The sequence below is a fragment of the Danio aesculapii genome, chromosome 5 (assembly GCF_903798145.1).
Source record: "Danio aesculapii chromosome 5, fDanAes4.1, whole genome shotgun sequence".
Taxonomy (NCBI): Eukaryota; Metazoa; Chordata; class Actinopteri; order Cypriniformes; family Danionidae; genus Danio; species Danio aesculapii.
The window spans coordinates 9,757,879-9,768,821 of NC_079439.1; the positions used below are offsets into that span (position 1 = coordinate 9,757,879).

General features: G+C 41.3%; 1 long non-coding RNA gene across 1 annotated transcript; it reads left to right on the top strand.

Moving 5' to 3' along the window:
- Positions 1 to 649: 649 nt before the first annotated feature.
- Positions 650 to 10,191, top strand: LOC130228408 (uncharacterized). The gene is made up of 3 exons (XR_008837754.1): positions 650 to 718; positions 9,301 to 9,409; positions 10,074 to 10,191. It is a non-coding gene; the product is annotated as an uncharacterized LOC130228408 (long non-coding RNA).
- The last annotated feature ends 752 nt before the right edge of the window (positions 10,192 to 10,943 follow it).

The following is a 10,943-nucleotide window of genomic DNA, read 5'->3' on the forward strand; positions in this document are numbered from 1 at the left end:
CCGGTGAGTGTAGTTGCCATGGGTAATTTCCTAATTTATTTAATAATGTTTAAAAATGGCTAGAAAACATTGCTTTATATTAACTAATACCATATTTTTTTACATTTTATATTGATCTTATTACAGTAAAAACAAAACAATAAAATTTTTAACAGAATTACACTGGTTTTGCCTTGATTTGCTCGCCGATGTTTTCTGCATAGTCCTCTATCCGTCGAGTGACAGTTTTTACATAAAAAAAAATCAGATTCATTTACAACATTTAATTGAAACATTTAATTTCATTTTTTTTGTAGCTCTGCAATAAAACAAACAAAAAAGGTTACGTCAAATTAGAAATGACGATCTCTGTGTCAAAGACATTCTCCCCAACCCTCTCTATCATTCTCACTCTCCTCTCAGATGGGATGGTGGGCCAAATACTTTTGGGCATCTCTGCTTTAAAGGGATATCTTTCATACTTTAACAGCATTCATACACTGTTTTAACCGTACAAGAGCCAATTTTAACTGGATAAACTATGTGTATGGTAATAAGCTTGTATATGATTTCAGTGTTGCATGATGATTGCATTTTCATCTCTTTTGTTGCATCATTCCATAGTGGATTTTACAGAAGAATCGACTGCTGGATCATATCTGAATACAGTTCCGTTTGTGTTGCCCATCACTGATGGTTTACTGAAACGCCTAAAGATTCAACTCGCACTGGAGGCAACGTGAGTTACTCAGCCTCTGACAAATACACTGAAAAAAGTGGTTCTTTTCGTAAAAAGTGAACAGACCCATTGTAACTTCGAACTGTTTGGTTGATTTAAATTAATTTTTATAATTATGCACATAGTTCATCTTCGAAATGTGTACACTTTTTTAAGTAAAGTCAACAAATCGATTTCCTAATCCTACCCAATCCCTAAACCTAGTTCCTAAACTACTACTTTATGAACTCTTAATGAGCAGCGAATAAAGAGTTTACTGGGGGAAAATTCATACATAAAAAATGCTTTCTAGTACAAATATCTAAAATTCTTTAATCAAGAAGCGTTTGTGTGGGTGAGCAAAAAATATTGTCTTGTTTTCAGAAATAATAAGTCAAAATTAATTGAGTTTTTCCTTCAAACAAGCAAAATAATCTGCCACTATGGTAAGGAAAATAAACTTATTTCACTTTAAACCTGAAAGGTGCTGTATGTAAGTTCTTGGCTCTTATAAAACATAAAAATACCATAAAATGTTTGCAGATATTTAAGAAACTTGCTAAGTGAGCATACTTGTTTAAACAACAATGCTAAAACAATGCTTTGGAAATGGGCATTAACCCCTCCGGCTTTTAACCCTCCGGATGCCAGTTTAACCAATTATATTTCAGCACCCAGGTTGCATTGATGAAAAACAGCATATTTCATTCATTCAGTCAGCTCTCAAAGTATGTGTTTGCAACCGAATTGCGACCTCCGATGGACACTAACAGACTCAAAAATGAGAAGCAGATTCAGAGTTCCACATGAGGTGATTAATTAGCAAATAACATAAAAATATTACGAACGTAAACATTAGATGGGCAGGTTATATTGTAACCCTGTGTCCTAACAACACGCTACGTGACGAGATTTGCAGTGATAAACAATTTGGCTGTTTGCATCAGACAGAACATGACAGAAATTTAAATACAGCCATTTAGAAACACAGAATAGTGCACTCACTGCACTCCAACGAAATGGTAATGTTTTTAATTAATACATATGAAACCTCTTTAACTTTATAAATGTACATACTGAATCACTGATATGTGTGCGTTTTGAGTCACAGTTCTAAAGTGCTTTCAGTAGTATGCCAATAAATTTCATGTAAAATGGCATTCAAACTCACATTATTAGCATTTAACACTGAATAAAGCACATGAGGTTTTTCTAAGGTAATCACTGTCAGTTTTCTGTTGTTCAGCTTTAAGAAATAGAAGCTGTTTCTAAAATATACATTTCAAGAGTTCACACTTAGCTGATGATTAATTATAAGCTTGTTTGGCATGCTGTCCCGGGAGAGAGCCCTGAGCTCATAAGATCCTCGAGCCCGGGGCTCCCTCCCGTTGCAAGGCGAGAAGGGAGTTTGAGCTCAGGTAGATCTCGAGAACTCCCCCGCTGTAATAACCAATGAACAGCCAGTGATTGCTCTTGAGAGATAACCATTTACTAGGAGCATGTCTATAGTGCCGGTTTGGATTAGTCAATTAACTTATGTTGCATGTTTTTTGGACGGTGGGAGGAAACCGGGAAACCCGGGGGAAACCCACGTGAGCACGGGGAGAAAATGCAAACTCCGCACAGAAATGTCTGCTGGTTTGGTAAAGCCTAGAACCAGAGACATTCTTGCTGTGAGGCAACAGTGCTAAGCACTGGGCCACCGTGTCACCCATCTAGGAAGGAGGAGGAGTAGGGGTGGATGGGGGGATTCTTCAAAACGAAGATAGCGGTGGTACGTAACCCAGGGTATTTGTAGTAGCTTAGGAGTCGTCTGATTGGTGCATTGAGAATTGGATAATGCGGATCCAGCCGCTAGCAATCATAAGCACGTGATCCTCTCGAAACTTGTTTATAACTAAACTTCACTTCAAGAGTTCACACTTAGCTGATGATTAATTATAAGCTTGTTTGGCATGCTGTCCCGGGAGAGAGCCCTGAGCTCATAAGATCCTCGAGCCCGGGGCTCCCTCCCGTTGCAAGGCGAGAAGGGAGTTTGAGCTCAGGTAGATCTCGAGAACTCCCCAAAATGCCATATATAGCTCGGGACAGCAGCCGCGTATTTAAGAACCCCCCAAAATGCAGATGTAACAATGCCATATCCGGCTGCTGGATATATTGATATTTTAGGAAGAGAGGCTCCTGCGGGAGCAGAGGAAAGTAGACTCCTGCGTGAGTCCAAGCGGAGGCGTGGGAAGGGCTAGATTGACTCCTGAGGGAGTCAAGCTTGGATACACTCCTGCGGGAGTGAGAGCTGGGGTGGGAAGGCTCCTGCGGGAGTGGGGAAAGGTATTGGGCGGTGAAGACTCCTGCATGAGATGGTGTGTGGTGGGCCAGGGGGGGCATGAACTCCTGCGGGAGTTGAAGCTCATTTTAGTCACTCCTGCGGGAGTTAGAGCTGGGGATTGAGGACCTAAGCGGAAAAAAGTAGCGGAATCAATGCTGAAAGAAAACAGTTAGCGGAGAAAATTTGCCGCAGGAAGGAGGAAATTATTGGGGGAATTGACAGATAAGGAGATAAGGGAGGAGATAAAAGAAGCGGTAGAAAGGTAGCAAAAGCACTTAACGCTGTAAGGAAGTAGAGAAAGGGCAAATAATTGCCAGGCAGAGGATCTCGACGCCGGAAAGAAGAAAAGGAGAGTATAAATGTAAAATATATATACATATATAAAAATCGATAAGTAAGGGCCAGGGAGGGGCAGTGAATGACTCCTGCGGGAGTCGAAGCTCGGGGCGACCCCTGCGGGGGTCAGAGCTGATGTGGGCATTTCTCCTGCTGTAGTCTAGGGAGGGAGAGGGCGGTGGAGACTACTGTAGGAGGTGGCCGGGGCGAGACTCCTGCGGGAGTCGAAGCTCGTTTTAGTGACTCCTGCGGGAGTTAGAGCTGAGGATTGAGGGCCTAAGGGAAGAGAAAGAGTAGCGAAGTAATTCGCTGAAAAGAGATGGATAAAAAGAGGGTGGCGGAGGATCTCGACGCCGGAAGGAAGCAAAGGAGAAGGGATGTACCTGCATGCGTGCACATGCACGCACACACATTCTCACACACATGCAAATGCACACACATATACCTGCTCGTACGTGTGTGCATACCATTCCTAAAGGCTGGGGGGCGGTGATGACTCCTGCGGGAGTCGAAGCTCGGAGCAACCCCTGCGGGTGTTAGAGCCATGGGGGGGTGGGGTTCCAGTAAGAGTGGGGAGAAAGGAGGGGGCAGGGATGCTCCTACTGGAGGTGTGACTGTGAAGGGGTGGCCAGGGATGGGCTTGAAGTGACTCCTGCGGGAGTCGAAGCTCGGGTTAGACCCCTGCGGGGGTCAGAGCTGTTGGATGGGATGGCAAAGCATAGCAAAGCTTGGAAACAGGAAGGTAGGTATGTACATACAGGTACATATGCACATGCACATCACATGCATGCGTGCACACACGACACACACAAATGCACATGCGTGCATACCGTGCATACATGACACACACATGCACATACACAAGTACGCGCATGAATACACGCATACATAACACATACATACACATACGCAAACCCATACATGTATACATAAGCACACACACACACACGTACACATATACATGTACGCATATATGCATGCATATACATATATACACACGCGTACATACACATATACACCCACACGCACATACACATAGATCCATGTACACACATACGCACGCATACAGAGGGTCATGCTCGAGCCCTTGTTCTGGAGTATTGTGTTAGCTGGTTAGGGCCAGCTGGGTTTCCTTGAGGTGTGAGCTCAGGCAGAGCGTCACTGCTGCGGCAGTGGAGCAGAGGGAAAAAGAAGCTCAGCGGAGCTTCTCTGCTGTTGCAGAGGTGCAGTGGAAGTCGGTATTGGAAGGCAAGTACTCTTCCGTGGAGGCAATTTAACTGCTGTGGCAGTGCTGGGGAGTGTGTCAGTAGTGGTATGTTAGATGCAGGTGTATGTGAGCTCAGGCAGAGCGTCACTGCTGCGGCAGTGGTGAGGAGGGGAAAGTAAGCTCTGCGGAGCTTCTCTGCTGTTGCAAATGTGTCGTGGAAGTCAAAATTGGAAGGCAAGTGCACTTCCGCAGAGGCGTTTTAACTGATGTTGTAGCGCTGGGGAGTGTATTGGTAGTGAATGGCTAAATGGAGATGTGTGTGAGCTCAGGTGGAGCGTCACTGCTGCAACAGTGGTGGAGAGGGAGAATAAGGCTCGGCAGAGCGTCTCCTCTGTTGCGGGGGTGCAGTGGTATTCAATATTGAAGAGTTATGAGTGCTCCTGCAGGAATGTTAAATGCTGTCAATAGTGATGTGTACAGATGAGAGTAAATGGGGCTCAGCTAGAGCGTCACCGCAGTTGCTGGTTGCTATGGGTGAGTGTAGCTCAGCGGGGTGCCTCTGCGGTTGCAGAGCTGCAGTGGTGGCCAGTATTGGAGTTATGAGTGTTCCTACTGGAATGTAAATACTGTCCGTAGTGATATGTAGAGATGAAGGAAAATAAGGGCTTAGCTAGAGCTTCACTACAGTTGCGGTGGTGCTATGGGTAAGTGCAGCTCGGCAGAGCATCTATGCTACTGAAGAGGTGCAGTGGGTCAATATGGAGGTAATGTGCGCACCCGTAGAAGCATTGCTGCTGTATGAGTACGTGGGAGTGTCACGATAGTGGTATTGGAAATTAAGGTGTATGTGAGCTTGTTTAGAGCGTCTCTGCTGCAGCAATTGAAACTCTGGGTGCTCCCAAAATGGGTGTGAGCTGGGGTGAATGGGAGTGAATAGGAGTATGGAATAGCTCAAGTTTGGAGGGAAAGTTAAAGGAAGTAAAAAGTGGGAAGGGCAGTGAAGGAGCGCCTATGTTAGTAGGAGGGAATAGGGGGAAAAAGGCATAGTCGTGCTTATACCTAGAAATGCGTGTGGGTGGAATTCGGCTGGAGAGGATCAGCTGGGCTTCCCTGAGGGGGTATTGCTCTACTGTTGTGTAAGAATGCTTGGAGGGTTTGGAATGGGTGTGTGGGGGAGGGGATATCGAGGAAGTATCCAGAACGTCCTTTATGAAATTGAGCTATTTGCTTTGCTTAATAAAGAAACATGGAGTTTCTTCATCCAGCAAAGTTAGATCAGATGTGGTGAGGTGGATTTTGGGATTGACGTTTGATGTTAGTTCAGAACATCTTAAAACTAAAAGGGGCAAGTGGGAATATGGCATCGTGGTGTGGGCTGGGTTAGTGAAAATGTATCCTTTGCATGGAATGTGAATGTATTTGGAATGAATGTGGATTGTAATAGGTTGGATGAGGGTCAGCTTCTAGGGCCGGCAGTCATGATCTCTGAAACGAGAAACCAAAGACAATCAGAAATGAAATCTTTACAACATGATACATGTACGCCAAACATAATAATTTATTTTAGCTGATATCCATGCGAGGCATCTTAATAAGGGCATGGGTAACTGTGAATTCAAGCGCCTTTGTTAATGCATGGTATGATAGCCTCGTTGACATGAAGTGCAAAGATGGTAGGGGTGGTCATTCGTCCCCCCACGGGATGGCAGATGGATTGAGAGCTGAGGATATGGGGTGTGGCTTGTCTGGTGGTTCTGGAAGTACTTCTTGAAGACAGATACCTCTTGAAGATCTACTGTCAGAAATATCCTCCTCCTACTTATTAAGCATGGAGTTGTTCCTTTGCCATTTCAGATTCAACTGAATTGTTATTATGACCTTGCATGTCACTTTGTGTATGGACCATAGACTGTAAAATATATGGACGTAGCATCCGTGACGTCACCCATAGGTTTCTGAAGTGCGCAGAAGCTACAAGTGGGTGCGGCCAACCGTCGCCATTTGTTTGTGCGTCATCGCACCCACGGCGGGATACCAAACAAGGGCAAAGAGGCGGAGAGTGAGCGGAGCTACAGACACTTGTTGGCACTTTGCTTAGACCTGGCAGACAGACTTTACTTTGGGAGAAACACTTAATACTTTATTACCTGCAACTCGTTGTGTTCTGACCGCATGTGCTTGGCTGTACACTATATCAGTAAAGTGTTTAGACATTTAAAAACACTGTTGTAATACATTGAGCCACGAAGCATTGTTCTTATGACGTTTTCTACAGGAGGAAAACGCGAATTACTTCCAAACACTTCAGATATAGTGTGTGTTAGTAAATGCCAGACTATTGATGAACTCCAGCATAACACTGTATGATAACGCTTCAGATGACTGATCTAGAGCCTACAGCTAATCCATCTGTCACATTCTGGAGTGCTTTACAGCTCTAAAGAACATTATAAATGATAAATGAACTTAAATAAAACACACACATTTATAGAGATGGTGTATAAGTATGTAACTTTACTCACATGGGAAACGGAGGCCACATTAATGGTTTGTGAGCACAATTAAGTGCACACAGCATCCCATATCTGATAATTGTAAGAATAAGTCCAAAAAGGCAGCTGACTGTGTAAAGCCACATAAAACAAAACAAAAATACGATGAATATGCCGAGATCAGTGGCTAATCTGCCGGATTCAGCTGAGGTGAAGTGACAGCGACCAGCGAGACCTAGCTGTCACTCAAGTGGCCATGCCCTTAATTATGCAAACTTAATATAAAGGAAATGGATGAGTTATAAAAGATTCACCCCCCTCGCAGTTGTCATGGAGGGTAGTAAAAGCCAAATCGTTCTTTGTACCAGGGTGTAAACAAGGTAATTTTTTTTTTTTTTTTTTTTGTTTTTTTTTTAAAGTTGGCCATTCTAACAGTGGGCTCAACTGCAATTTGCTCTATTATGGATCCGGGACTAGCGGAATTGATGAATTGCAGTTTTAGTTACTTCCGTATTGGCTTCCCGAGGGAGAGCGGGAGGTTGCCGCTTGGTATGGACATATGAATCACATTACGATTTAACTTCTGTGCTAGATGTGTTGAATTTAAATGATTGGGTAAAATTTATTTATTAATTAATTTTTTTTTATATAAATATAATCAACTGCCAACATCAGACTCTGAACTATAAAGTCACCACTTAGAAGAACTGTGAATGGAATGTTGTTATAGGCTTTACTTTAATCCATTAACATTAAGTTTGGAATCTCAATGCTATTAAATCACGAGCCTATAATTCACAAGGTGTTGTAGCCGAGTTCATTCATAAATTGTCAGAGAGGGCGGGACCATCTCGAGTTGGGAGCTCATTGGATGGTGACAAGTCTTCGTTTAGCTATTGGCTCAATGAGGTGTCAATCAAAAGATCGGCGGCCATTTTGTTGACCAGAAAACTAGGGTTAATGTGTAGGAGACGCAGCTGCGCTCCGTGACTAGATTGGATGATGACAGCGCATTCTGTCATGTTTCTCTACGCACGAACATGCCGCGGACCAAAGCTTAGGGACTAGATTGTCTGGATCTTTGCAGTCGAATTACTTGGAATGTTATGGATCAGTGGACAGGCAGGAGGCTGGAAAGGTGAGTTATTGGTTGAAATTTCTCTAGTCATGCGAGTCTTGTCTTTCAAAAGCTTATAGGTGTTTAGTCTTTGTGGGAAGTAGTTATTTTTCTGCGAGGCTTCCCCTTAAAGCATGCGATATACGTTACTGCAGGTGCACCGCTAGGAGAGCAGTGAGTTATTTATTGCCATGGCGTAATCGCTGGCGTCTTGAGAGTTGAGCAGAGTTCATGGACGGTGATCAAGTTTGACTGTGATCTTGCTTGAGAATTGGTTTGAAGACACAGCGGATGCGTTGTGTGAGGCACTTGAAGTGGAAGGTTTTGATGTTGTTGGAGTATAGTTGGAGATGTAGTCGTTTTGAAGTAGTTGTTGTAGCCAGTAGCAGTAGATTCGGAGCAGAGCTGTCTTCAAAACGAAGATAGCGGTGGTACATAACCCAGGGTATTTGTAGTAGCTTAGGAGTCGTCTGATTGGTGCATTGAGAATTGGATAATGCGGATCCAGCCGCTAGCAATCATAAGCACGTGATCCTCTCGAAACTTGTTTATAACTAAACTTCACTTCAGGTGTTGGTTAGGACAAAAACTCCTTTAAATATGGAAAATGTTCCTTCTATCGCCTGCTGCTGCTTTTATATTGAACACAACCTAAATCAGCCTTAAGGCTTGATAGTTAGGCACACTCCTGTTGATGTCATCAATCTGGCAACCTGCGCTTGCATGTGTTTTGAAGCAGGCGTGCAAAACTAGTTCAACCACTGAGTGTCAAATTTACATACTGCGCCTTTAAGGAAAAACTAATTTAATTTTTACTGATTATTTCAGACAACCAGACAAGATTTTTTTTCGATTGTGTAAAAAATGCTTCTTGATTTAAGATATTTTAGATATTTGAAATAGAAACAAGAATAAAGCATTTTTTAGTGTAGTTATTGGTTAATAGTGAGAATTGAACCTTAAAATAAAGTGTTTTTTTTATTGTTATAAATCATTTATATAAAGAATATGTATATAAATCATATATACATTATATTGTGAATAATATGTATTATAGAAAAGTGTTATTTACAAACTAACTTTTTCATTAATCTTTTCTGCAATGTTAAATGTGCTCAATGGCAGGTACGATATGGTTCTACTGGAGAGAAAACACTCTCCGTCTGCACTGCGGCTGGAAGGAAACCGCTATGATGTGATCACTGTAGATGAAAACACTGCCATCCTCATCCAGGTGATGCTCTAATCTATACACACTTCACATCAAATCACTTTTATGATCACTTTTATTGTTCTATGATGTACTTTATGAAAAACATAGGTGCAGGGTCCAGACAGAACAAGCCAGAGCCCTCCTGAATTATTATTTCCCCTGAATATATTTCCCCCTGTTTTAAGGTTTTTTCAACAAATTTCTAAACATAATAGTTTTAATAACTCATTTCTAATAACTGATTTCTTTTATCTTTGCCATGATGACAGTAAATAATATTTGACTAGATATTTTTCAAGATACTAGTATTCAGCTTAAAGTGACATTTAAAGGCTTAACTAGGTTAATTAGGTTAACTAGGCAGGTTAGGGTAATTAGGCAAGTTATTGTGTAACGATGGTTTGTTCTGTAGACTATCGGAAAACAATATTGCTTAAAGAGGCTAATAATTTTAACCTTAAAATGTAAAAAAAAAAAAATAGAAACTGCTTTTACTCCAGCCAAAATAAATAAATAAGACTTCCTCCAGAAGTAGTTAAATATTATTTGGGAAATATTTGAAAAAAAGTAAAAAATCAGAGAAGGACTAATAATTTTGACTTTAGCTGCACTTTTAAAACAACGTACACTTGCTCACCACACCACCATTTATCAAGTGACTTGTAAATCCTTTTTGTTTGTTCAGGAGCTGAGCGAGTTGGATATGAAGATTGGAAACGGGTCTGAGCTTGTCGTCATGAGACTCTCAGCTCTGTCGTTACAGTTCAGCCGCTGCTGGCTCATTCTGCACTGCACCGAAAACCACAGGGCACTGTCAGTTTCATATACACTTCATATACACTTAAGAATTGTGTTGTTTCAGCTCATTTTAAATAAGTAGTTTGAACAAACAGCAGTCATTTTTATGAGTGTACTTAAAGACCATTTTGAGGAATGTAAACAATAACAATAGTCCTAATATATTTCCCAGATTTATATATTTTTAATTTATTTTTGTTTTCATAGCTTCTGAGAATACAAAAAAAGTGTACATATTTAAAAAAGAATTATGACCGCTGTGTTAACATTCATTATGATTGAAAAATGAAAGAGTTTGACGACAAGCAGGAACTGTTCATGGACCAATGATATTGCCATATTGAAATGGTCTATAAAGTATGGTCTTATTCTACATCGCTACTCTTACCTAATACCTAAACCCAACTACTACCTTAATAGCTATTAATAAGCAGCAAATTATTACTTTATTGAACTAAAAATCTTAGTTAATGGTGTATTAATGGCATAAATTGTACCTTAAAAAAGTGTTACCCAAAATTCTTTGCAAAAAACAGCAACAGTAGTGTTTATGTAGCCTAGCTTTTTTCTTTCAGCAAATGAAAAGATGTGTTATTATGTGTTTTTCCTCTTATATGCTTTTAAGGATTTCCAGTAACATCTACATCAATCTGGTTCACATCTACTCTGCATGTGTAATGTTTGGAAACAACTCTGAGAAGTTTAATGTCAAGGTATTTTTCTCCTTTTTAATTTTCATAATATTAATTTACAAATC